At 36.9% G+C, this 25,083-nt stretch overlaps 1 protein-coding gene and 1 long non-coding RNA gene across 5 annotated transcripts in view; one reads left to right on the forward strand and one right to left on the reverse strand.

Annotated features, from left to right (window-relative positions):
- Window positions 1-25,083, forward strand: part of NR6A1 (nuclear receptor subfamily 6 group A member 1) — a gene marked incomplete at its 5' end in the record, with an annotated part of 201,455 nt that overhangs the window by 56,397 nt on the left and 119,975 nt on the right. The gene's annotated exons all lie outside the window — the stretch shown is intronic.
- LOC309823834 overlaps window positions 1-25,083 on the reverse strand; it is a 29,738-nt gene that overhangs the window by 234 nt on the left and 4,421 nt on the right. Inside the window, exon 2 of the long non-coding RNA XR_014296875.1 lies at window positions 102-208. This is a non-coding gene — a long non-coding RNA (uncharacterized lncRNA). The remainder of the gene's footprint in view (window positions 1-101; window positions 209-25,083) is intronic.

Here is a 25,083-nt window from a genome sequence, read left to right on the forward strand (position 1 = left end):
GCTACTACACATTTAATAAATTGGTCCAAATTAATAAATTCATTTAGACTGGTTCTGAGTTTGTCAAAACTCACCATGCCATCCTTTATTGTTTCACTTACCTCCTTTCTTTCCTTTTCCAGAGGTACTACGAAATATTGTGAAACCCACATTGCTCTGAGTTGGAGATGTAAATGTTTTCATAGTCCTCTTGAGGCCTCTTGATATACTTGAAAGAAACAAGAAGCATAAATTTAATAAAACAATAGGTATTTGAGAGATTAGTAGCATAGAAGAGGAGTCACCGTCTCAGGTGGCTGTCTGCCCATAACTTCCCAAACACTATACAGGGAACATCTCTAGAAGTGTTTGAGGTAATGTTGCTATTCTTGAGGGCAAAGTCTTAAGTTATAAAGATGACAACAAAATGTCAGCATGAATCCATGTTTCTCTGAGCCAGACTGCCAATGTTCTGCTTCATCCTTCTACTAACTCAACAGCAGAATCTTTTCTAGGAACCCTTTCTCCTACATACAGCCCTTGCCATCACTGAGCCCAGTGTCTACGCAGAGAACTATACATAGACACAGCTGATGACAAAGAGGATGATTGCTGTGCTGAGGAAATGGTATGGACTATGTTAAGGGAGAATAGAGAAAAGAAGGGTTAATTCTGCCTAGGAGTGAGTGCCAGGAAAGGCATATCTTTTAAATGGTCACATCTGATCTGGGCCTTGAAGGTTTAGTTGAATTTTTACTAGACTAAGAAGGAAAGATATTCAAAACTCTGTACAGGAAATCCTAGAGGCAGGGAAATTCAGATAATGGTGAATAGTATTGAGAGTAACCCCTCAGAGCCTCAGTTAACTCATCTTTAAGATGCTGGACAAATAGCACTCGCTCTTCCTGTGCACTCAGCTGTGAAAATCACAGGAGGTTATGTATGTGAAAGTAGCATGCAAATGTAATTGGTAGGTCTCTCTTCTCATTGCTCTTGGTTCATATGTGCTAAATAGAATAAATGAAGTACCTTATCATGATAGACTTCTCCAATTTGATTTTTATTTGGCTTTTTTTTTCCCCTTTGAAGTGACTATAGTTTACATTTTTCGTATATTAATTGTTTGGGGAAGCAATATTAAAAGAGCACAGACTTCAGAGCCAGAATCTTGACTTTGCAACTTAATAGCTATGTGACCTTATTTAACCTCTTTGTTTCTCTGTTTCCTTATCTATAAAATGGAGATAATGATAGTATCTACCTCATAGGACTGTTCTGAGGACTAAATGAGGTAATACATGTCAGGTTTGTGTTTTTATATAAGTTATTTCAAAATGATTTAAATTGTTAAAATCATTTACAACTATTATTTATGTTACTAAATAAAATTGCATGTTTTGCCCAGAATTTGGTTTCCAGTGCATATACACTAATGTAAAAACCTTCTTTTATAATTAAAACAATGTCTGACTAGCTAATACATAATATACATATGTATATGTGTGTTTTAAAGACATTTTGAAATTAATGCTCTACCACTTTCTTTGTGACCTTATGTAAAGTTTTTATCTCCTATAAGCTTCAATTTCTTCAATCTGTAAAAATGAGAATAATGTTAGTACCTATCTCATATTGATTGTGAGAATTAAGTTAGGTATATAATTTAAAACTCTGTGGAAAGCTATGGATTCTCTCCCTAAATACATGCACGTAAACACAAAAATTTGAAAGGAGTTTCATTTATGGAATCTAAGAACCCATCCATAGCCTCCCTACGAACTTCAGGATGAGAAATTCTGACCAGAGCTTTAGACCAAGATTTTGCAATCTGTTGTCACTGGTGTAATATTGCTAGTTTTGGAAATCTCAATCTCCATCTTATTAGGAGTGGCTGCTTGCCAGCAGTAGTGCAGACTCACCAGCATCTAGTCACACCTTTCCCTATAGCATAACCTGTGCAGTATGACCTAGGACAATGATAACTATAAAGATGTAATATAATGATGGTCTCTGGAAGAGTGGATATTTAGACTTCATCAAGTTTTGTACGAATTGCAGGTACCAATCATTAATTAGTAACTCTGTGCTTGTACAGTTAGCAGCTTTCTAAAATAAGTTGCAGGAAGAGAAGTTAACACAAATATTTGAATGAATTTATCTTATTTTGCAGCAGTTCCCTATCTCGCGCCTCCCTGCAACAACTTCCCCAGCAACCATTTGGTTTGGATCTGATTCCAGCACTTTGACTACTAATTCTGGCTTTAAGTTAGGCTGAAAAATTGTGTTGTTTCAAGGCAAAGCTTACAAAGGAGGCTGCTAAATTCAGAGTATTTACTTGAATATTAGGAAGCGGGGAAAAAAGAGTCTGCCAAAGATTGCAGTTGTATATGGAATTATTGGTCTTTATTATATTTAGCCTGCTTGAGGTTTTTACCAAGGAGTTGAGAGGTAAGAATAGAAGCTTAAACTTAATAGCTTGGAACATTTTACTATTTGACATGGCAACTTTATATCAGGTTTCTTCAGCTATTTTAGATGAGTCTAGAAGACAGGAGGTGGGAGGCCAACTCAGTGAGATAGCAAATTGGTCAAGTGCCAAAGGCATTATGGGATGCACACTTCAAAGCCTATCAAAATATTCTAGAGGCCACCTGAATTCTCCATCCCTTAATTACAGTGACTTCATGTGTTTTGAGGTATTACTATTTTAGATTATTTTGCAAACCCACTGGAAGCAGGACTCTGTTTTTCCATGGTAAATTAATTCACAGGATATCTGTTATCAGTGAACTCTTCTAAGTAACTCTGTACCAAGGATTGTTGTCTAGCTGAGATAAATGAGTACATAAATGAGTTAGGCATTGAAAGTTGTAAAAGAAATAGGAGCCCAAATCATGCAGTAGCTAATATTCATGGGAATTAAGGAATGAGCTGGAAAGAATATTGGGTTTTGTTACAGTGTGTGAAAAGTGTTGGAGGAGATTTTTGAGAGTCCTTTAGAGCAACAGGCATGTGTTTGCAACAACCAGTTAATGAAACAGTTAATGAAATAAACAAGAACAGCGATCAGAGGACTCAATCTTTCCTTTTTTATAATGAAACCCTGTTGATGTATCAGTAACATAGGACTTTGATTTCTCCTCTGGCCCATTTTATTTTATTGGGTTAAAAATTTAATCATATGGTATTTTATTGATGCTTTAAAAACTTGACCTCTATTGTTACAAAGTTTTTTATTGCCTCAGGTAGATTATAGCTTTGTGTTAAGGCATCATGAGTCACAAGTACTAATTAAGTATATTCATGCCATAACTTCTTAGGTATTCATAACATTTAGGTAAAATGCTTTTTAAATGTTGTTTTTCTTGACTGTTTCCAGCAAATAGTTGAATCTTTGCAAAATATGTCTTAAAAGTTTTATTTTTCTATGTATATTGTGTAGAAAAGCGATGCTTAGATCTACTTTCATAAATGAAATAGCAGTGTACTTGGTTGGGTAAGCTATTAATACTTGACATACTGCTCTTAGACTTATGTCTCCATTGCTAACCTGAAATTAGACAATCCTGATGTTTGAGTGGGAATGCTAATAGTGGATAGGGGAAAACATTCTGGGATGAAAGAATAGAAAATAAGTTCCAGTCTATAGTTTTATAACTTTCAAAGCTATCAAGAGTCTTACAGGTCATTTAGTCTAATGATTTCCAAACCTGACTTTGCATCAGAATTAAAAGTGGCGGTGGTGGGGAATATAGGTTGCTAAAAATGCAGATTCCTAGGTATCACCCTAGACTTAGTAAATCAGATCCTTTAGGAATAGGTTCTGTAGTTTTCACAAGCCCTCGGAGGGTTCTGATGTAGCCATTCCACAGACATTTGGGAATCTCTGATTTAGGCTAAGATCTTTCTTTAATTGATAAGGAAACAGATGTTGAAGGGAAATGAAGTCACACAGCGAATCAAAATTGAAATCCTTGACTCTGTGTGTGTGCTTGCATTTTTTGTGTGTTCACTTATACCACACTACCTCTCCACCATGAAAAAGCCAGTTTTTTGTGGATGTTTCCTAATGTCCTCTTGGGCATCTGCAGAGCACGTCAGGTCATCTGCCTGGCAAGTCAAACATCTTAGCCTTAGGGAGGCACTCAGAACCAGTGCAAACGGACCATTGACTTGAGTTTGGTATGCTGACCTGAAGCATTTGACTAAGTAAGCAGTGCTGAGTGGTGTTGGCTTAGAAACTGTTCATGGTATGAAATGAGAAATAGCCGTAAGTGATCAAAACTCTGAAGGCCCTCCAGGCTCTGACATTTATCAGTTGCTGCTACACTTTAACACTTTTCTCTAATCAAAGGTGACTACCACTGGATGGAAGAGGCTTGCCCAACCTCTGGCTGTTCTCTGGGGAGGATTTTATTTTAATTGCCAGTGAGAAGTTAGGAATGATTTCAAAAAAGATCAAGAATCTCCAAATCCACTTCAGCTTGGGCTCCTGGCCAAGTGTCCATCCTCAGGAGGGAATTGGTGTCAGCTGCTGCCTTGTGACTTGAAGTATTTTTTAAAAACCCAAAGCCATTACAGAAGTCTTTCCGGAGTTGGCAGGCAGGAGTAGCACCAGGAATCAAGGTCTGACACATGTCATCAGCCTGGAAAAAGTGGAGTTTGGACACTAATGATGGCTCTTGTCGAGCCTCAGTGTGATAAAGCCAGGAGGACTCAGCTTGGGGGTTAGTTTGCATAGGAGAGGAGTTATAGCTTAGAGAACACCTGCCAGGAGTTTTCACTGCCCCAGCTGTGTGTCAGTAACAAATCCTTCACCCTTGACTCCTGTCACTTCTTTTTAATGGGTGATGGTAGAGTCGCTAGATGGGTGAGGAAGAGAGGCACTTGGTTATATATCTAGCACATCTCCCTATTTGCTTGCTTTCTTGCCATTTAGTGTAGAACTAAATGTGTGTGGCCATACTCCAGGCTAGTGTTTTGTTCTGTCTACATCTGAAGGTGTACTGGGCCAGAGTCACAGGTCCTGTATTTCCCTAAATGCCCCTGCTGGTGACCACACAAATGTTTTGATTGAGAGTTACGAGAAAGCTTTTTTGCTGATACATCTCTCTGTTAGAAGTGTTATTTTCACATCCCATCTCTGCCATTAAGTAGCTCTCTGACTTCTGGTTTAACTTCTGCTTCTCATCTAGAGGTTAGTAATTATTTGTACTTATATCACAGGCTTGTGAGAATTAAGTGAAAGCAGCAGTATAAAAATACCTAGGACATAACATTCAAATTTCAGTTACTGTTACTATTGTAATTAATTATTTGGTCAAACTTCCTGCTTACTGGGAAGAATGGAATGAGGGGCTTCTAAATTATTGTCTTAGTGAATTCAGGAATCGTGGTCCAGAATGAATGTAAAATTGAAATCAGGAGACCCAGTCTTGACTATGCTGTATGTTACTTCAGTTTTCATAGTTTTCCATTAAGAAAAATTATATCAACCAAACCCAAGGTCAGATCTCTAAGATCTCTTCCCATACAAAAACTCTACATTTGTAAAAATTATTGAGGTTTCCAGGAGCTTTTGTTTATTTGGATTATAGCTATCACTTTACTGTATTAGAAATTAAAACTGAGAAATTAAAATATTTATTAATTCATTTGAAATAAAAACAAACCCATTACATACCAACATAAATAACATTTTAAAATAAAAATAAGTATAGGGCTTCCCTGGAGGCGCAGTGGTTGGGGGTCCGCCTGCCGATGCAGGGGACACGGGTTCGTGCCCCAGTCTGGGAAGATCCCCCATGCCGTAGAGCGGCTGGGCCCTTGAGCCATGGCGGCTGAGCCTGCGCGTCCAGAGCCTGTGCTCCGCAACGGGAGAGGCCACAACAGCGAGAGGCCCGTGTACCGCAAAAAAAAAAAAAAAAAAAAAGTATAAAAGTAGTTATTTTTTTCTCCAAAAAGCTTAGTGAGAACTGTGGGATTATTTTATATTTTTGCAGCTCTCTTTAATGTCTGGCTTTATAAAAGTCAACTGAATTCGCATATCTGCATGTATCTGCATCTGCTTTCTATCTGTTTCAATATGTTATTTTGGCTGAGGTATACAAAGAAAATCTGGCCTCTATCCATACATATATATGGAAAAGGGAGGAGAATTTTAATAGTTTCTTCAGATAATTGTATATATTATTATTTTTTTTAAGATTTATTTATTTTTTTTGATGTGGACCATTTTTAAAGTCTGTATTGAATTTGTTATAATATTGCTTCTGTTTTATGTTTTGTTGTTTTGGCCGTGAGGCATGTGGAATCTTAGCTCCCTGACCAGGGATCAAACCCACACCCCCTGAATTGGAAGGCGAAGTCTTAACCACTGGATAGCCAGGGAAGTCCCTGGAAACACTTTTAAATATTGGGAAGCTGTGTGAAGCACACAGTGGCAGATATAAATTTTCCAAAATTCTAATTTTTGTTTAAAGCCTTGAATTTTATCATTGGCAACAAAGACTGTCAGTTATTCTCCTTGAAATGACATGCTCACTTTGTTCATTTTCAAGAAAATCTGTCAAATATCCAAGTCTGAATTACCATAATTTTCTGTTAGTTGTTCTTTCAAGTAGATTGGTGATCCATGAAAAAATTGGCTAGTTGAGTATACAACTCAAACAGTAGCTCAAAGTGCATTTCTTTTGGGACAGCCAGTGTACAGTAGAATTGCTTTATGTGTACTTACCATTTTTTCACAAAATATAAAAAAACTATGTACTCAAGCATCAAGATTTAATAAAACCGATAAATCTTATTGCTTCATCAAAGACATTCTTCAGTTAAAATGTCTGGGTTCCCCCCTCCCCTGCTGCACCTGTACCCCCCAGTGTGTGGCAGTGATGAATACAATGACTATCAGTATATTTTGGTGCCACTGCTTTAATTAGTGCTAAGGCCAGCGATTTAACTTAACACTGTCTTTGCCCCATCAGTGCAAATGTCAAGTGAAAAAGGCAAATAATGTCTTATAATTAGTACAGAAATAGCTTTGATCTTGCAGACTCTGTGAAAAGGGTCTTGGGGACATCTATGAACCACACTTTGAGAACCACTACTGTGGAGTTCCAAATGTTAGGAAACTCTAGGCAAGTGGTAGAAACTTCCTTAATCCCATCAGACTCAGAGGGCTGCTGTAGGCTGCTGGAGAGAAGACAACCTGTTCTGGGATCCCCAAAGGGCTTAGTTTGCACGTAGTGGAGCTCAGTATAGGTTGATCAATCAATATAAATTGCCAAATAATATATCTAACAATTTCTTTTTTGTGCTATACTTAAAAAGTCAGTTTTTTTATGTTCTCGTGGTAAACACCGTGTATTTTCTGAGTCTTGCTGATCCTTCTGTTTGTTCAGTTACCTTTTTATAACGAAGTTAGTTCAATTTACTTAACAGATGGCAGTTGGACATGTGTTACTATGCGTGTTTTATTCTCTTTGTGGGTAGATAAGAAGTAAATCACATGGGATTTGCTCTTTTATGATCTTGGGGAAAATAAGCAGTTAAACAACATATCAAGCGCTGTCCAGATGCAGAGGTGAATAGTACCTGGCATAGGGTTCAGTGTTTAGTAGGTATTTATAATAAATACTTCCTTTTCTTGAGCATCCTTTCAGTGTCAGGCATTGTGATTTTTTTCCAGCTTTATTGAGAAATAATTGACATATATCACTGTGTAAGTTTAAGGTGTACAGCATGATGGTTTGATTTACATATATTGTGAAATGATTACCACATTAGGCTTAGTTAACATTCACCATCCATTGTGATTTTATGTACATATACATATATGCACACACACACACAAATATACTATATTCAACATGTCACATATATGTAAGTATATATTTACAATAAAGTTTGTATAAATAGATAAAGTATATAGATACGTATTATATATGTATATGTAGTACATAAAAATCTATATACATATGTAAATCATTCACATTTAATCTTCACGACAGTTCTGCCAGGTATTTGGTATTACACTTACTTTATACATGAGACTCTAATAGGGGGTGTGATTTGCTCAATGTCACAGAACCTTGGTCTGTCTGCTGCCAAACTTTCCAGTATATGCCTAATTGCTCAGAGGGGTGAAAGCAATATGGGCTGGACTGGGTAGAATTAATTATTTTCCCAATGCCAGATTTTTCCTAAAGCTTTCCTAGACATCTTCCTTGTATCTTGTCTTTCCTCCTTGATTCTATAACATTTCTCATGGTGTACCTTGTATTACAGTTGTGTAAACTCAGTGAAAACAAGCATTTTGTTCAGATATGTATCAGGCACTTGATAAATATTTATATAAACATATTTTATTAACAGTGAATTAAATTTAATTCATTGTTTATCTAAATAGTATATAAATGAAATCATTTAAATATAAAGTTAGTTTTTAAAATATGCTTAATATTTCCTTTTGAGATGTGACTAATAACCCTATAATCTGTCTACTCTAAAAGTTGCAGTATGCATCTGTTTTGGTGAAGCGGAGTGGGTTCAGATGTTTTATTTGCAACTCCTAGGTTTGAAAAGCAATGAAAAATATGAAGATTTTTGTTCATATTTCTAGTGTTGATTAAGTAGTACCCTTTTTGGCTCCTGAGAGATGGTTCTATGATAAGATAATTGGGGAGGGGTTGCTGATTTGAGTTGATACTACATTTACTTTCTGGATGAAGGCAGATGGAAGAAAGTTGTAAAAGTTCAGCTTGCTAGTCTTTTTAACATAAGAGATAGTCAGTTTGCAGCTTAATAAATCAATTTAGAGATCAAAGCACCCTCCATAAGGTGTCAGTCACAATAAAGCCAGTAACTGGCAGGGGGTTATTTATGTCTCCAAAATAAACAGTAATCAGAAGCAGCCAGTATGATAATTGTTCTATTTTTGTATAGTCTCTATAAAAAGATTATTTAAAGAGTAACATCTGTATAAGGGGCTGACCATAAATGCTTAGCTAGCATTGTGAGTGGAAACTTGAAGTCTGGGTAGAGAAAGGAGACTAGTTGTCAGTTCTTTGTAAGCCACATGCCAATTGGGTGTCTTTGCTTCCTAATAAACCCTCAGCTTATCTTTTTGTTTCTAGGAAGTACATAGGGCTGGAGTTCTTCCCTTTGGGGCTTTCTTAATACCATCTCAAATTTTTATTTCCAGTGGAGTCTTAACTAAGTTATATGAAAGCAAACCAACTAAAGGAATTTATCCCTAAGTTCAATTCTTAAGTCTTTCAGAGATACTTGGTTACACAAATGAATTCGTGAAAATTATGGCTTTTAGAAGTAGAATATTTGTGTCGCTCTAGGATGTGGAGGTGAGGAGAGGGCATTTCTGGCAAATTACAGCTTAGTCCATGTAAATCGAAGGGAGTGAGGAGTGCTGAGGAGGTGAGAGAAGTAACACCCTTTCTTTGTGTTATCTTAGTTAATGCTTCCAACAACACTTCTGATAAGGTAGTGGTTATTGCATTTGTCACTGCACTGAGATATGCTGTCCCACTCCACTGTTTTCCAGTTGACCCTAGAATTGCTTGGTTTGCATATACCAAAGTAATTTAGTATATATGTTGTCCAGTCACATGACTATATTAATTTAACAGTGGTGCATATTGCTAAATATATCAGATCAACTAGGTTGTGTCATTTGATTGAAATACTAAATTATGCAGTAACTGACAGGTGGTTAGTTGTACATACCAAACATAGGACTTTACTCCATGAAAAAGCTGTTGATTAGCTTTAAATTTGTATGTGTACTAGGTCTAATATTGTGTAGGGATCTGGCTCATTTAGGAAGAATGTCAGCTTTTAGGCATGAGAGCATGGCCTTAAAATGGTTGTGAACTTTAAAGAAAATGTAATTGGGGTGGGATTTATTCAGACATTGACAGGCAATAAAAATCAACATATGAAGGGTTTAAATTTTCAGTTGAATGTTCTTTTAAAAATGGTTTAGAGGGGCTTCCCTGGTGGCACGGTGGTTGGGAGTCTGCCTGCCTATGCAGGGGATGCGGGTTCATGCCCCGGTCTGGGAGGATCCCACATGCTGCGGAGCGGCTGGGCCCGTAAGCTGTGGCCGCGGGGCCTGCGCGTCCGGAGCCTGTGCTCCGCGGTGGGAGAGGCCACAGCGGTGAGAGGCCTGTGTGCCGCAAAAAAAAAAAAAAAAAAAAAAAAAAAGGCTTAGAAATGTACAGACCTTCTTATTTAAAAAACTGTCTAGTGTATTTTCTTTAGGATTTATTTAAATCAAAATGAATTTCACTTTTCCTTTTGGTCACTTTTATGCTAGCATTCTCAGTCTTCTGCCCCCTTTCAAATGTTGGGGGGCTTACGGGCATTCTAAATATGTAGACTTTTTTTTTAAACTACACTTTTTAGGTCTTTTGCCTGTTTCTACTATTACTACTTTGAGTCTTGCATAAATTTCTTTTTTTTTTTTTTGCATAAATTTCTTATCTTTAATGGGATCATTAGGGCCAAAAAATGTACGATTGAACTAGACATTGGCAAACTATTTAAGAAAACAGAAAAGTAAAGCCTAGATCTGATTATTAATGGTGAAAGGAAAACCTAACAAGTGAAGAATAATGCTATCTGAGTTCAGAGCATTAGATACATTGGGAGGAAAAGGTTACAAGGGAATCTGTGGGCTGCTATAAATGTTCCATAATTTTGTTCTGGGTGGTAGTTACATGTATGTATACATATGTAAATATTAATCAGACTTATTTAAGGTTTGTTCACCTTACTGTGTGTAAATTATACCTCAAAAAGTAAAATAGTAATAATCTTTTCTGAAGCAAATGTGGCAAAATCTTGATCATTGTTGAATAGGAGTTGATAGTTCATTTTACTATTATCACTGTTTTTATGAAAATTTAAAATGTTTCATGATAAAAATGAAATGAAAAATCCTGTCACTCTAAACAAGTCAAATTACATCTACTTTATGAGAGCTACAAGTGGTTTTTTATTCTCTCTTTTCTTTAACCTGTCATTTTTCATATTTGGAATTTTGTGTTTTATTGGATATTACTGGAGAGGAGAATGAAATCTTGTTTTTATAATATCACTTGTTGAAAGAGGACAAATCCGGTCTTGATCTTAAAACCAGCTTATATGTAAATTCTTTCCATTCTTGAATCTGAGTGGAGAAAAGTCGGACCACTTAGCTCTGTTAAGTTCTAATTTAGCATCAGTTTTAAAGGGTCTTTCATAAGTCTATCTAATACTTATTGAGGATTTGCCATATATTTGGTATTGTGAGGAGTATCTTGTGGGGTGATGTTACTATTTCACTTAGCATTTGAGGACACTGAGGATCTGATGTCAAGTAAGTTGTCCAAGTTCTCATGGCTGAAGTAGGGAGGGCTCCCCATTCTTGGCCTCCAAAGGATACTATCCTAAGCTGCCAATGTCAGAGTATAAATATGAAGAAAATTAGCATTCTTTGTAATTGACTCTTTATTACCACAAAAGGATAATCACTAGTTTGAGACATTCATGTACTGTTTTAGATGTCTTTTTAGAGCTTGTGTTGAGTGGCCTTTAAAATCTCAGAATCATTTCTAACACTTTCTTAATACCTTGGCAACATGGCTTTGTCCTTTAAAACAAAATCTGGGGTAAAGGGAAATACTTATTTCCCTGTTGTATGAAAAAGACTATTTGTAGGTCATCTTTTTTAAAAAAGGCAAGAACTTCTCTCTCTAAACCACATTAGAACCCACGCCAACTTGGTACAGGGCCCTTACCAGAGTAATGATGTCAGAATTTGAAAGAGTACATAGTGCAGCTGCCAGAGCTCACACTGTTTAATTTCAACACTGTCTGTCTGCCAGAGTCCACAGCTTGATAATTTTTTCTGTATGTACCAAATTATAATCACATATATTTATCTCATTGGGGGAGGGGAAATAAAGAATTATTGTTAGATAAACTTAACTGCTTTCTGAGGTAATGGTGCTGTTTTGCCTCTCACATACTTCTGAGCATCCCCCCCCCCCGCCCCGCCCAACTCCCAAGTATTTATTATCCTGCGTGAATTTTTCCAAAATGTGACACTGAGGGGCAATTCACACCTTGCCTAGTTTATGTTTTGTGAGGAAACCCTTCCCTTTGCATGGTTCTCTATTCAGAAAGTTCCACGTGCTACATTCCATCCATTTGCCAAGTCTTGGACTCTTATCCATACTTATTTGAGTATGCAATTACACATTACACATACTGGCAACAGCATACTTCTTCCGGCCTCTCTTAGAGAAAGCTCAAAGCCAGAGGAGCAAATCCAGATGGTCTTGAGTCTGGCATCCTCAATTCAGAATTCTAGATGGCAAGACTTCATTTGGAAGCGTACCAGGCTTACTCAGCACCTGTTCTTGCTAACATCACATTTTTATGACCAGAGATTCTGGAGTTTTCCTCCTTTGCTGAGCAGAAAGAACACCACACCAGAGCTGCATGGGAAGAGGCTCTCCATCATTTGAGGGAAGTATTTAATTTGCTTCCACAGGCATGCAGAGGAGGATAGCCTTGCTGCTCGGAGTTAAGTCTGGGATGAGAGCGGGTGCTACTGCAGCTGCAGCTCCTTAACCAAATCTGGCCTTGTTTAATTTTTAAATAGTCTAAAATGTTTTGGCATCAACATAAGTGAACCATTACAGGCTCTCTGGCACCTAACATAGTACCTTTTACAAGGGGGAGGTGCTCAATGACTAAATTCAGTCACCATTTATTGAACCCTCTGTGTGTACTGGGCAATGTACTAGATGCTAGCGATGAATAAGATCTTTTTTCAAGAAGCCCACAGTCTGGTAGAAGGCATAAACTCTTGAACAGATAAGCTACAATTCATTGATTTTATTTGTTGTCGATGCAGTTCAGTATTTTGTTCATTTCGTGAGTCCGCTACAAAAACCAGTCCACAGGATTGACATCGTGACCTAAGAACAAGCATGGGATTTCTTTTTAATTCTAAAATATGGTACTCGCTGGCATTTTTGCCTCTTTAGATACCTCTTCTGACTTGCCCAGGAAGGAATGAAGATTTGTGGAGTGTGGAAAGATGTCAGAATAATGCAGAAAGACCTTTCTAAGAAGGCTTCCAGAATTGATTATTCTGTTCTAAGCAGTCTTTATCTAAAAAAGATAGGAGGATGTACCAGTCTCTCTAGATAGCTCTGTTGGTTATCAGGCTCTTGTAAGGTAAAAGTAGGAAAAATTATTTCCTTCTCTCTGTGCAACGTAGGCTTCCTTCATCTGAATTGTTGCACAGTTAGGGCAGAGCCAGAAAGCACATTTTTCCCCCCTAACTATTTCTGGACAGATGAGGTCATATTTCCTTAGTAGTGATAACAGTTCTTGTGTATAACTTGTTATTCTTTCAGCCTTTTTCCCTCCATTTTTGAGGATGAGTATTTGAGTATTTTCATTGGGCTTCTCTTATCCATAAGAAGAATGTTAAATTGTTTATGTCCAAACTTATTTCCCCATTGCTTTTTTTTTTTTTGACCGTGCTGCGCAGCTTGTGGGATCCTAGTTCCCCGACCAGGGACCGAATCCAGGCCCTCGGCAGTGAAGGCATGGAGTTGGACCGCCAGGGAATTCCCTCCCCATTTCTTTGATGCAGAAGTCTCAGACAAAACATGTATACTGCTGGTATTAAAATAATAACAGCTTATACTTATATAGTACTTATGTTCCAGGTTTTGTTTTTAGAGCTTTACAAATAAAGCAATTAAAAAGAAGGTTGTTTCATCCTCACAACAGTCCAGTGAGATAGATGGTTATTATTTTTTCCATTTTACAGATAAAAACAGGAAGGCAAAGTAAGGTAAATAACTTGCCCAAGATCACATAGCTAAGTGGCAGAGCCAGGATTTAAATTCAGGAGTTTCAGACCCATTGTGTTCTTAATAAGTGCACTATACCATTTCATATGCAGTTTGACATTGAATGATACAGAGTTCCCTAAAAGTAGGGGATAATAATAATATCTACCATTTGTGTGCCTCCTATAGCTAGGCATTATACATGTCACTTTACTTCTTTTCAATCTTAATGGGTATGTGAATTGGTCCCATTTTGCAGATGATAATACCAGCATTTATGGAGAACGTAACTATGGGTCAGGCATTGTATTTAAGTGCTTTACTTTGTATTATCTCATTTAATGTTCACAGTAGTTCTGTGGATCATTACTATTCTCATTCTGGATATGAGAAAACTGAAGCTAGAGATGGTCACTTTCCTGGAGTAAAATAGCTAAGGAGGTCTCTTGCCTATTTTTGCTGTATACCTGAAACTAACACCAATATTGTTAATCAGCTATACTCCAATATAAAATTAAAAATTTAAAAAAAATAGCTAAGGAGAGATAGAAAGTTAAGATTTAAATACAGGTTTGCCTGTCTCCAGACCCCAAGCTCTTGATACCACATAATACTTAAAGAGAAGCAATAATTAGCTATAGATATTCCAATGATAAGGCGAATCTCAGAAGACTGAGCCTAGCTCCAAATCTGTTTCTTGTCTTTAATCCTCACATAGTTTGTTGATTAATTGTGAGCCTTTCTTTTCTTCTTCATGTTCTCATAATAGAGAAACTTGAGGTGTCACAGATAGTCTTCTTGTCTGAACACAGGAGATCCTTGTCTATCTGATTTAGTGAACTTGTCTTTTATTAAGGCTTTGAATTTTTCTTTAATTCCATTTGCTGGACTCATCACTCTTTATAGATTTGTTTCTGTTATCTTCACAGGAATTTCTAGAAGTTATAGTGGGGAAAATCATAAGCATCTATGAGGTTCTGTTTTTGAAATACTGCACTTTAGTGTATCTTTATCTTGCTTCCTTTGGATTGTAAGTTTATTTTCTTTACCACCTAAGATGTGGTGTTGGAGATTTTTGTTTGTTTTAAATTAATTTTTAATGTGAGAACCTTTATGTGTCTGTCCCATTGAGTCTCCGTAGTTGCATTCAAGTCTTGAATCTCATGTATCACCCATTTCCATTGGCAGAGTCAAATCTAATAATTTCAAAAATGAGTATGTTTTCTGTCCCTTCTTCCTTTTCTAAATATATTTCCCTTTTCTATCATTCTAGATTTTCTCTTCTTTCTCTTCAATCGGTTGGTCACTTAGATTTATTAAATCTACCTCCCAAATACCTATCAAACTCTGGCCCAAAGTACTCAACATCACTAGATATCAGAATAATGAAAAAATTTTAAATAATGGCCACCAGAATGGCTAAAATTAAAATAACAAACAAAAAAACTGACCATTTAAAGCATTGCAGAGAACAATTGTAACACTCAACTTCTGCCAGCAGAAGTAGAGTGTAAGTTGGTACAAACATTTGAAAACTCTTCAGGAGTACCTTTGCAAGTTGAACATAAGCAATTCCATGTCTAGGCATATACCCAACAAAAATGGATAAAGTGTATGCTGAAAGAACATTTATGAGAATGTTCATAACAGCATTATTTGTAATAGTCCCAAACTGGAAACAACTAAGTATCTATCAACAATAGAATGGGTAAATGAATTGTGGTATAATCTGTAAAGTGGAATACTGTACAAACTGTCACAGTATGCAGCAGCATGGATGAATGTCCTATACAAAATGTTGAGCAAAAGGAGCCAGACACAAAAGATTATAGTCAGAATAGTGGTTACGTTTACTGAGAGGATATAATGACTGTGAGGGGGTACAAAGGAGGTTTCTGAGGTATTAGTAATACTCTATATCTTGATTTGGGTGTTGGTTCCACAAGTGTGTTCACTTTGTAAAAATTCATTGAACTGTACATTTGAGATGAGTGTGCTTTACTTTTTACACTGGAACAAACACAAATTTTAAAAAGCTAGGCAGAAGCTTGGTTTAAAAGTTTGAGGGGAAGCATAGGGCTCAAGGACTTGTGTTAAGAGACCATTTCTAGTTAATGACTTGGAGTTAGTCACTTAACAGAGGCCTTAAATTATAACTTTTTAAAATTTACAGTAAAGGGCTAGAAGGAATCACACCAAACCAGTAATACTTTGGGTCAAGTGTAGGGTTGTGAGAGAATTGGTGGGGTTTTACCTTTTATTCTGTTTAGTACTTCTCACATTTTGAGTTATTTTTCAATAATATTTTAAGCATGCTTTTTTAAAAAGCAATTTTAGTGAAGGAAATGTTAAGTAAGTAGCATGACAAGTAATAGTGAAAGATACTTGAGGTCAAGTGGAACTTCGGTGCCCTGCAAATCAGATCTCATTTAACCATAGTTATTTTACAGTTCAGTAAAACAGCAAGAGAATTGCTCAGAGGTTGAATAGAGCAGAATGTCAAAATAAAACAAAACAAGCCCTGGCCTCCCATTTGCATCTTAAAAAAAAAAAAAAAAAACTGTGGTAAAAAACACATAACGTAAAATTTATCATCTTAACTTTTTAAAAATACATAGTTCATAAGTGTTAAGTATGTTCATATTGTTCATCAACAGATCTCTAGAACTTTTTCATCTTCGAAACTTGAAACCCTGTATCCATTAAACAACTCCCCATCTTCCCTTCTTTCAACCCCTGGTAACCACCATTCTACTTGTTTCTATGAATTTGACTACTTTAGATAGCCCATATAAGTGGCAGTATACAATACTTATCTTTTTTTGACGGGCTTCTTATTTCACTTAGCATAATGCCCTCAAGGTTCATCTGTGTTGGAGCATGTGACAGCCTTTGGTCTTTACTGCCACTATTGTGGTCAAAACCATCATTTTTTTCATCTGAATGATTGCAGTAGCCTCAGTATTCTCCTTGCCTCCAGTCTTGCCCACCTCTAATTTACCTTCTACCCAGTGGCTAAATGCAAATTTGACTTTAAAACTTGATGCCCTGACTGCCGTTAAATAAAATCTAAATGCTTTCAGCTGACAAAGGCTTTCACTATGGGGCCCTAATACACTAGTTCCTAAATCACATCCGTTTCCTTATTGCTCCCAAACTAGGTACACCGTTTGCTCCCAAGCTAGATACACATCTTAATTTTTTTCTTGATCATACTGTTTCATGTTCCCAGTCTGTATTTGTTGACAGTGAATCATGAATGAATCATGACTTTTAGTGAGGCACTTTGTCATTTATGACTCTCATTCAGCTGTATGAGGGACTTAGTATTTTCCCATTTTACAGCTGAGGCAACTGAGGCTCAGAGAATTTTAGTTAGAAATTCTTTGATTAAACCCATGTTTTCATACTGTCTCTGCTTTTTCTCTACATTTTACTGCCTGCCCAAAATTAAGGATCTTTTCTGGTGAATTCTAGTTATCTGTTATCAAAAGGTAACCATGAATTTCTAGGAACTATTAAAGCAGAACAAGTGCCTTAAAATAATGTTAATGATAATTTTGCTTTACTATTTACAACAGGCTTTCACATTCACATATAATAATCCAGAGATGCTGTTCTTTTAAGATATTATATATCCTTTTAAATAACATTACAATATAAGCATAGAGCATTGGTGCAATGGACACTAGTCTATTTTAGCAAACACTGAATGTATTTCTCCAAATTAGACTATATTGTTTATACTTAAGTAAATTTTTAAGAGAGATTATATAGTTATTTCTACTTTTTCTGGAGACTTGAAGCCTAATAAATAAATGATATCTAGCTATTTTTAAAAGTTCCATGCATAGTTTAGACTGCATACTTGCTGACATTCAGAAATCTGTTTTCATCATATGTAAAATTACATCGTACTGTCCCATATTCTTGTGATCCTGGAAACTAGTCCTTTTCAAAGTTAGAAGCAGAAAAAAATTTATCTAGTCTTTGAAAGGAAAAATGTTAAAGAAGGAAAAAGTCCCACCAAACCATAGAAAATCAAACTGCTATAGTGAACTGAGCAGTTCGCCTAGGAACCCGTCGTCTGGACTGTGCTGTTTCTTAGCAGTTTTGACAGTGGACAAGCTTTCCAAGCTTCAATATCTTCATCAGTAAAATAGGTGCTAATAACAGTACTGGATTCTTTAGATGGTTGTGTTTATTAAATGACATGTTTAGAAAAACATTGCACAGGTTCTGACATGTAGTAGACCCTTGATAAATGTTATTTGCTATTATTTGGGGAGGGCGTATTTTTGAAACATATTAGGTATATATAAGTATCAAAGTCTTAGCAGATGGGAAGCTTTACCAGAAATCTGACCTTTCACACTGAGCTGATCAGCTTTCATTTTTGGACCATGCCGTTACTGTGACAATTTCTCTTCTGTGTGATATACATATTCTCAAATATCTGCAGGAAACCTGGGGCATCATTTTCTCTTAAGGAGAAATCCGTCTTGTCAGACTGAAATTAAGCAGGATTTACAGGGAAAATTACAAAGAAATGAAAACTGATAGTAATTTTATTAGCTATTCTGTGGGAAGTAAAAGTTTTTTTTCTTCCTGTCAGTGTTTGAATTCCTCTTGACTGTAGGTACTTGGGTAAACATTACTTTGTGCTGGTATGAGGCCATGTAAGTGGAATCTGTTCAATTGGATTTTACTGACATTGGGCTTTTTTTTGGTCTTTCTTAAGAAATTTTGATTTTTAAGTTGATTATTCAATACAGTGTGTGTCCTCAAAGGTTTTCCTTTTTCTAGTTAAGGCCTGAAATATTTAATGTTTCAGCAATTAGGCAGGGCAAATGTTACATGATGTAAGAGGGCCAGATTGGGAAGCATACTAAAGGCAAGCTTTTTGAGGAAAGAACTCTTTTTAATGACTTTGGATCTCTTATACATAAAAGTACCTGAAACAGAGTTGTCATTCAGTAAAGCTTTGTTGAATAAGTGATATTATTGGTTATTTTCTTGTCTTGGTAAGAATTTATAGGACTTCCCTGGTGGCGCAGTGGTTAAGAATCTGCCTGCCATTGAAGGGGACACGGGTTCAATTCCTGGTCTGGAAAGATCCCACATGCCGCCGAGCAACTAAGCCGGCGTGCCACAACTACTGAAGCCCACACACTCTGGGGCCCATGTGCCGCAGCTACTGAAGCCTAGAGCCCGTGCTCCGCAACAAGAGAAGCCACCGCAATGAGAAGCCCGTGCACCGCAAGGAAGAGTAGCCCACGCTCACCACAACTAGAGAAAGCCCGTGTGCAGCAACGAAGACCCAACGCAGCCAAAAAAAGAAAAAAAAAAAAAGAATTTATAGTAATTTCTATTATAAATTTGGGAAACCAAAAATTTATATCCATAGTTAATACTCTTTGCTCACTCCTAAAATTTGAAAATAATTCAGGTGTGAAAATACTGATTTTGTGCATTTTAATTTATCACCACAGTTTTCCATGTTGTTTTTCTCGCAAAGGTGGGATTAATTCTTGATTCATGTCATTGTTTCCAAGTAATGAACACATCTACAAGATAGAGTGATTTGATTTGATTTGTTTTTACTTCTGAGATTTGGGGAGCCTAATGTTCAGCTTCCCTGTATCCTGTTGGAAGGTTTTCAAGATTTCTGTCAACTGCCTATCATTTTCAAGGGTGTATAATTTATCTTACTAGGGAGTTTCTTCTATTTTCTTGTCCTTATTTCACTTTGAGTTTTCCTTTAGAACTCTTCTTTTTTCATTATTGAAGAAATGGAAACCTTATTATATTTGGGTACCAGCTAATTATGTATAGCACATTCTCAGTGTTATGAGCTTAGGGTGAGACAGGTGCTATCAGTTCCTGTTAGTAGGAGTGTAAATTGGTCAAACTAAAAAAATTATCAGAAATGTAGTTAGTGATTTCTGTATAAATATGTTCACTAAAGTATTACTTATAATAGAAAATAACTAGAAACCACCTGGATATCTAAAAAAAATGTCATTTTTACAGACTTTTAAAAATGCTTTTAAGGGAACAAATTAGAATATAAAATTGTATATAAAGAATTGATTCCATTGTATATGAACTACACCAAGATATTAATAAGAATTTTCTCTGTAAGTGGGGTTATAGGTGACAAATTTTCTTTACATTTTTTTTATTATCCAAATTTCTGTATAGATCAGGTGTTAGGAATATAATGACAAAAACTCCTGGTATTTTAAAAATCACTGATAACTACAAAACAAGACTAGAGGGAAATTTATTGACAGTGGTTATCTTTAGATAGTGGGATGATGAATAACTTTTTTTTAGATTATGAATAACTTTTTGTCTTCGTATTTTTTGTGCTTCTCAGTCTATCTTCAGTAAGCATACTATTTTTATAAGATGAAAAAATAAGTTATTTTATAAAGTATATCACTATAGTCAACCAGGAATTTTCTTTCTCTATGAGACTTCCATAATGATCTTTAGGGGAAAGACATACTTTCTTTGCCCTGCTTGATGGCTTTGGTAGACTTGAGAATACAAATCTTTTTTTTTTTTTCTCTAGTTGTGGCGAGTGGGGGCTACTCTTCATTGCGGTGTGCGGGCTTCTCATTGGGGTGGCTCCTCATTTTGTGGAGCAGGGGCTCTAGGGCAGGCGCGGGCTTCAGTAGTTGAAGCACACAGGCTCAGTAGTTGTGGCTCACGGGCTTAGTTGCTCCGTGGCATGTGGAATCTTCCCAGACCAGAGATCAAACCCATGTCCCCTGCATTGGCAGGCGGATTCTTAACTACTGCGCCACCAGGGAAGTCCCTCCAAATTTTAGTTATGTTTCTTCTATACAATTTCTGATTAAATTAACTGAAACAGTAATACTGCTGGAGATAAAGTGCTCTACCTTTTGAAATCTGTGTGAGTGCAGTGATGCATTTCACCATTAACATCCCAACTTCAAAGTATTTTTCTCACAGTATTCTTGCTATCTTGTGTTTAGCATATACAACCAGAAACTTCAGTAATCAGAAGTAGCAGTTGATCCATTAATGGATCTTGCTCTGCTTAGCTCTTAACGTCTGAAATAAATATTTTAGATATACATAAGCCTTTAAAACCTGTTATTTTTTTTAAAAAACTAGAGTGATTCTCATATACATGGATATAGAAGCAGAATGGATAATAGTAATATCCGCTATTTGTAAAACTTTAGCTATGTTTGTCAAACATTTGTGGTATTCCAGGCACTATGCTAGACGCTGACAAACATATTTTTCACAGCAGTTCTTTGAAGTAGTATTATTTTCCCTTTTTTCTCCTAGAGGAGGTATCTAAGGTTCAGAGAGGCAGATTTGTCTTGGGTCATGCAGTCAGTGAGTGCTTAAGCTGAGACTGGATTCCAGTCTTTGTGACTATGATGCTTGAAGGACAGGACCTTTGTCTGGTTTGCCATTGTATATTCAGTGCCTACAACAACGCTTGGCATATATACTAAGCATTCAACAGATAGCCTTTGAAAGAATGAACTATATACCTAGAAGCTTTTAAGTGGCCAAGCAGAAGAGATTGTCTGTTCTAGTAATATAGGATTATACATAGAAGTGAGCCTGATAAAATGTAATGCTATTAGAAAGCCAAATGGAGATACTTCTAACAAAATCTAGGTCATAGTAACAGATGACCAGATTGGGAGCCTCTTTTTTTTTTGCAGTACGTGGTCCTCTCACTGTTGTGGCCTCTCCCGTTGCGGAGCACAGGCTCAGCGGCCACAGCTCACGGGCCCAGGTGCTCCGCGGCATGTGGGATCTTCCCAGACCGGGGCGCGAACCTGTGTCCCCTGCATCGGTAGGCGGACTCTCAACCACTGCGCCACCAGGGAAGCCCGGGAGCCTCGTTTTTGATTTAACTGTATAATTTGTTCTGAGTACATTTGCCAGCTCTCTTTTCCAGTTGACCTTGCTATTCAGTGAACAAAGGAAAAGCAAAATACACATGATATTGGGTCCTTGCCGGTGGGGGAAAAAAAATCTGTGTGGTAACCCAAGTTCTGTAAGTGTCAAGGAACAAGAATGGGAATTTCTTGATTGGGATTTGGGTACTGGGAGCCTCAGATTCTGTGGAAATAACATTGTGCCATTGTGGTATATGGAGATACTTTATTGTTAACAGCAACTTCTTATATAGTCCTATGACAACAAAGACTAAATGCCAATTGGAAGAGAGGTTAATATTTAGGTACCTCATAGACATGGTACTAGTTTGTATGATAAATTGTTACAGAAGCCCGGTTTTGACTCTAGCCCTAGCCCTGCCTTCTTTTCATGTTTATCATCCATGTCTGAAATATTCTTGGTTGCTAAGAGCTAGCTGAGTCATGGGTTGAGCACTAGCTAGCTGTGTGGTCATGATGTCATAGCATGTGCCATTAAAGGAAATGGTAAGTGCTAGGAGTTTAGTCTTAAGGAAGGGGGTGAAGGAAATATGTATCACACCTAATGCTTCAGTGTATCACGGTCTGCTCCTGGATTGTTTTTCTATGTTCAGACACCCTTTACTCTTTCCCCTCCAGAAATTTTCTTGTTTTTAATCATCATCTGTCAAAAGGAGACTGAATTTTTGTATGAGATAGTGGTTTGCCACAGATCTGAGTAATGGTCACTGTGAAACCACCCTATGTTTGTTTGAAGGTGTTGGGTTGGCCAAAATTTTTGTTCGGTTTTTCTGTAAGATGGTTCTAGTAGCACTTAGTTGTCTTTAACCTCATTCGAAACGATTTTGTTAGCTTATAGTGTGACAGCTGTCATATCAGCGTGCATTTAAAAAAACAGCTTATCAAAATTGGTGGATTTTTATGTAGCCATTTTAATATTAAAGATGGAAAAAAAGCAACATTTTCAGCATATTATGCTTTATTATTGCAAGAAAGGTAAAAATGCAGCTGAAATGCAAAAAAAGATTTGTGCAGTGTGTGGAGAAGGTGCTGTGACTGATCAAATGTGCTAGAAGTGGTTTGTGCAGTTTTATGCTGGAGATTTCTCGCTGGACGATGCTCCACGGTCGGATAGACCAATTGAAGTTGATAGCGATCAAATTGAGACATTAATTGAGAACAATCAACGTTATACCACGCGGGAGATAGCCGACATACTGAAAATATCCAAATCGAGCGTTGAAGATCATTTGCACCAGCTTGGTTATGTCAGTCGCTTTGATGTTTGGGTTCCACATAAGTTAAGCAAAAAAACCCTTTTTGACCATATTTCCACATGCAATTCTCTACTTAAACATAAGAAAAACATTCCGTTTTTAAAACCAATTGTGACGGGTGATGAAAAGCGGATAGTGTACAATAATGTGGAACAGAAGAGATTGTGGGGCAAGCGAAATGAACCACCACCAACCACACCAAAGGCTGGTCTTCATCCAAAGAAGGTGCTGTTGTGTATATGGTGAGATTGGAAGGGAGTCCTCTATTATGAGCTCCTTCTGGAAAGCCAAACGATGAATTCCAACAAGTACTGCTCCCAATGAGACCAACTGAAAGCAGCACCCGACGAAGAGCATCTGGAATTAGTCAACAGAAAACACATAATCTTCCATCAGGATAACGCAAGACCGCATGTTTCTTTGATGACCAGGCAAAAACTGTTACAGCTGGCCGGGAAGTTCTGATTCATTCGCCATATTCACCAGACGTTGCACCTTCGGATTTCCATTTACTTTGGTCTTTACAAAATTCTCTCTCTTTCTTTAAAATTTTTAAATTTGTTGTTTTTTAAAATATTTATTTATTTGGTTGCGCCGGGTCTTAGTTGCGGCAGGCAGGCTCATTAGTTGTGGCTTGCCAGCTCCTTAGTTGAGGCGTGTGAGCTCTTCGTTGTGGCATGCATGTGGGATCTAGTTCCCCGACCAGGGATTGAACTCGGGCCCCTGCATTGGGAGTGCGGAGACTTAACCACTACCAGGGAAATACCACAAAATTCTCTTAATGGAAAAAATTTCAATTCCGTGGAAGACTGTAAAAGGCACCTGGAACAGTTCTTTGCTCAGAAAGATTAAAAAGTTTTGGGAAGATGGAATTACAAAGTTGCCTGAAAAATGGCAGAAGGTAGTGGAACAAAACGGTGAACACGTTGTTCAATAAAGTTCTTGATGAAAATGAAAAATGTGTCTTTTATTTTTATTTAAAAACTGAAGGAACTTTTTGGCCAACCCAGTATTTTGTTTCCATAATGGCTTGAAATCCATTAAGGTCTTTTAGTTTACCATCTCTCTTTGCTTGAATCAAACGGAGCTGAGGGTGTACCTTCTTTCGTATTCTTATGAACTATGTTAGTTCAGCTTCGAAGGATGGCACGGCAGTTTCTCCAAATCATTGGGTCCATTCTCAAAGTTTCTGAACTCAGATCCCTACCATTTTTTAAATGAGATGGCCTCTAGCCATGGTTATCTCAGTTAATAGCTTATCAGCTCCAAGAGGGCAGCTTCTGTATCTATTTTGTTCATCATTCAACCTGGGTCTAGCACTGTGCTTGATAAATATTTGAATACCCTCTTGCAAATCGAAATTGCTGTCTGTCGTTTAGCCTCCAGTATAGATATGTTTTTTGGATCACCACTGGTAACAAAGACTTGGAAGTGACTTTGTTAAAAATCGCCTAGCTAGATAGTGGCAGAGCTAAAATTTCATGTCATATCTAATCCAGCCAGTTTCTGGGATTATGAACCTACCTTTTCAGATTTTACACTGTACCACATTATCTCCCCTATAATGTTGTTCTGCTGTTTGCTTTGGAAAATCTCTTGCCTTTCGTACTCTGAAAAGATTCTGTGGCACGTTCAACATTTTTCAGTTATTTGGCATCATCATTAAGAAACACCTACTTTTTCTAGTTTCTGCTAGATTACTTTCAACTTTAAAATGAGTCTACAGATGTAGTACAGATCTTGCCTAGGAATTCCTTCTATGGATTTGGTTTTATTTTATTTAAAAATTTTTTTATTGGAGTATAGTTGATTTACAATGTTGTGTTAGTTTCAAGTGTATGGCTTTGATTTTAAAAGACATGAATTTTCTTTCCCATACCTGCAGGAGGCTATTTTAATTTCTTAGTCATAGGCAATATTAGAATTTTCATGTTTCTGTTTTAATCACCAAGAAGAATTAGTAGAAAGCTTATTCCAAAAAAGTCTCCAGGAAATATTATTTCTTAATTTAAGAAA

Source organism: Grampus griseus (genome assembly GCF_964374135.1).
Source record: "Grampus griseus genome assembly, chromosome: 6".
Lineage (NCBI taxonomy): Eukaryota > Metazoa > Chordata > Mammalia > Artiodactyla > Delphinidae > Grampus > Grampus griseus.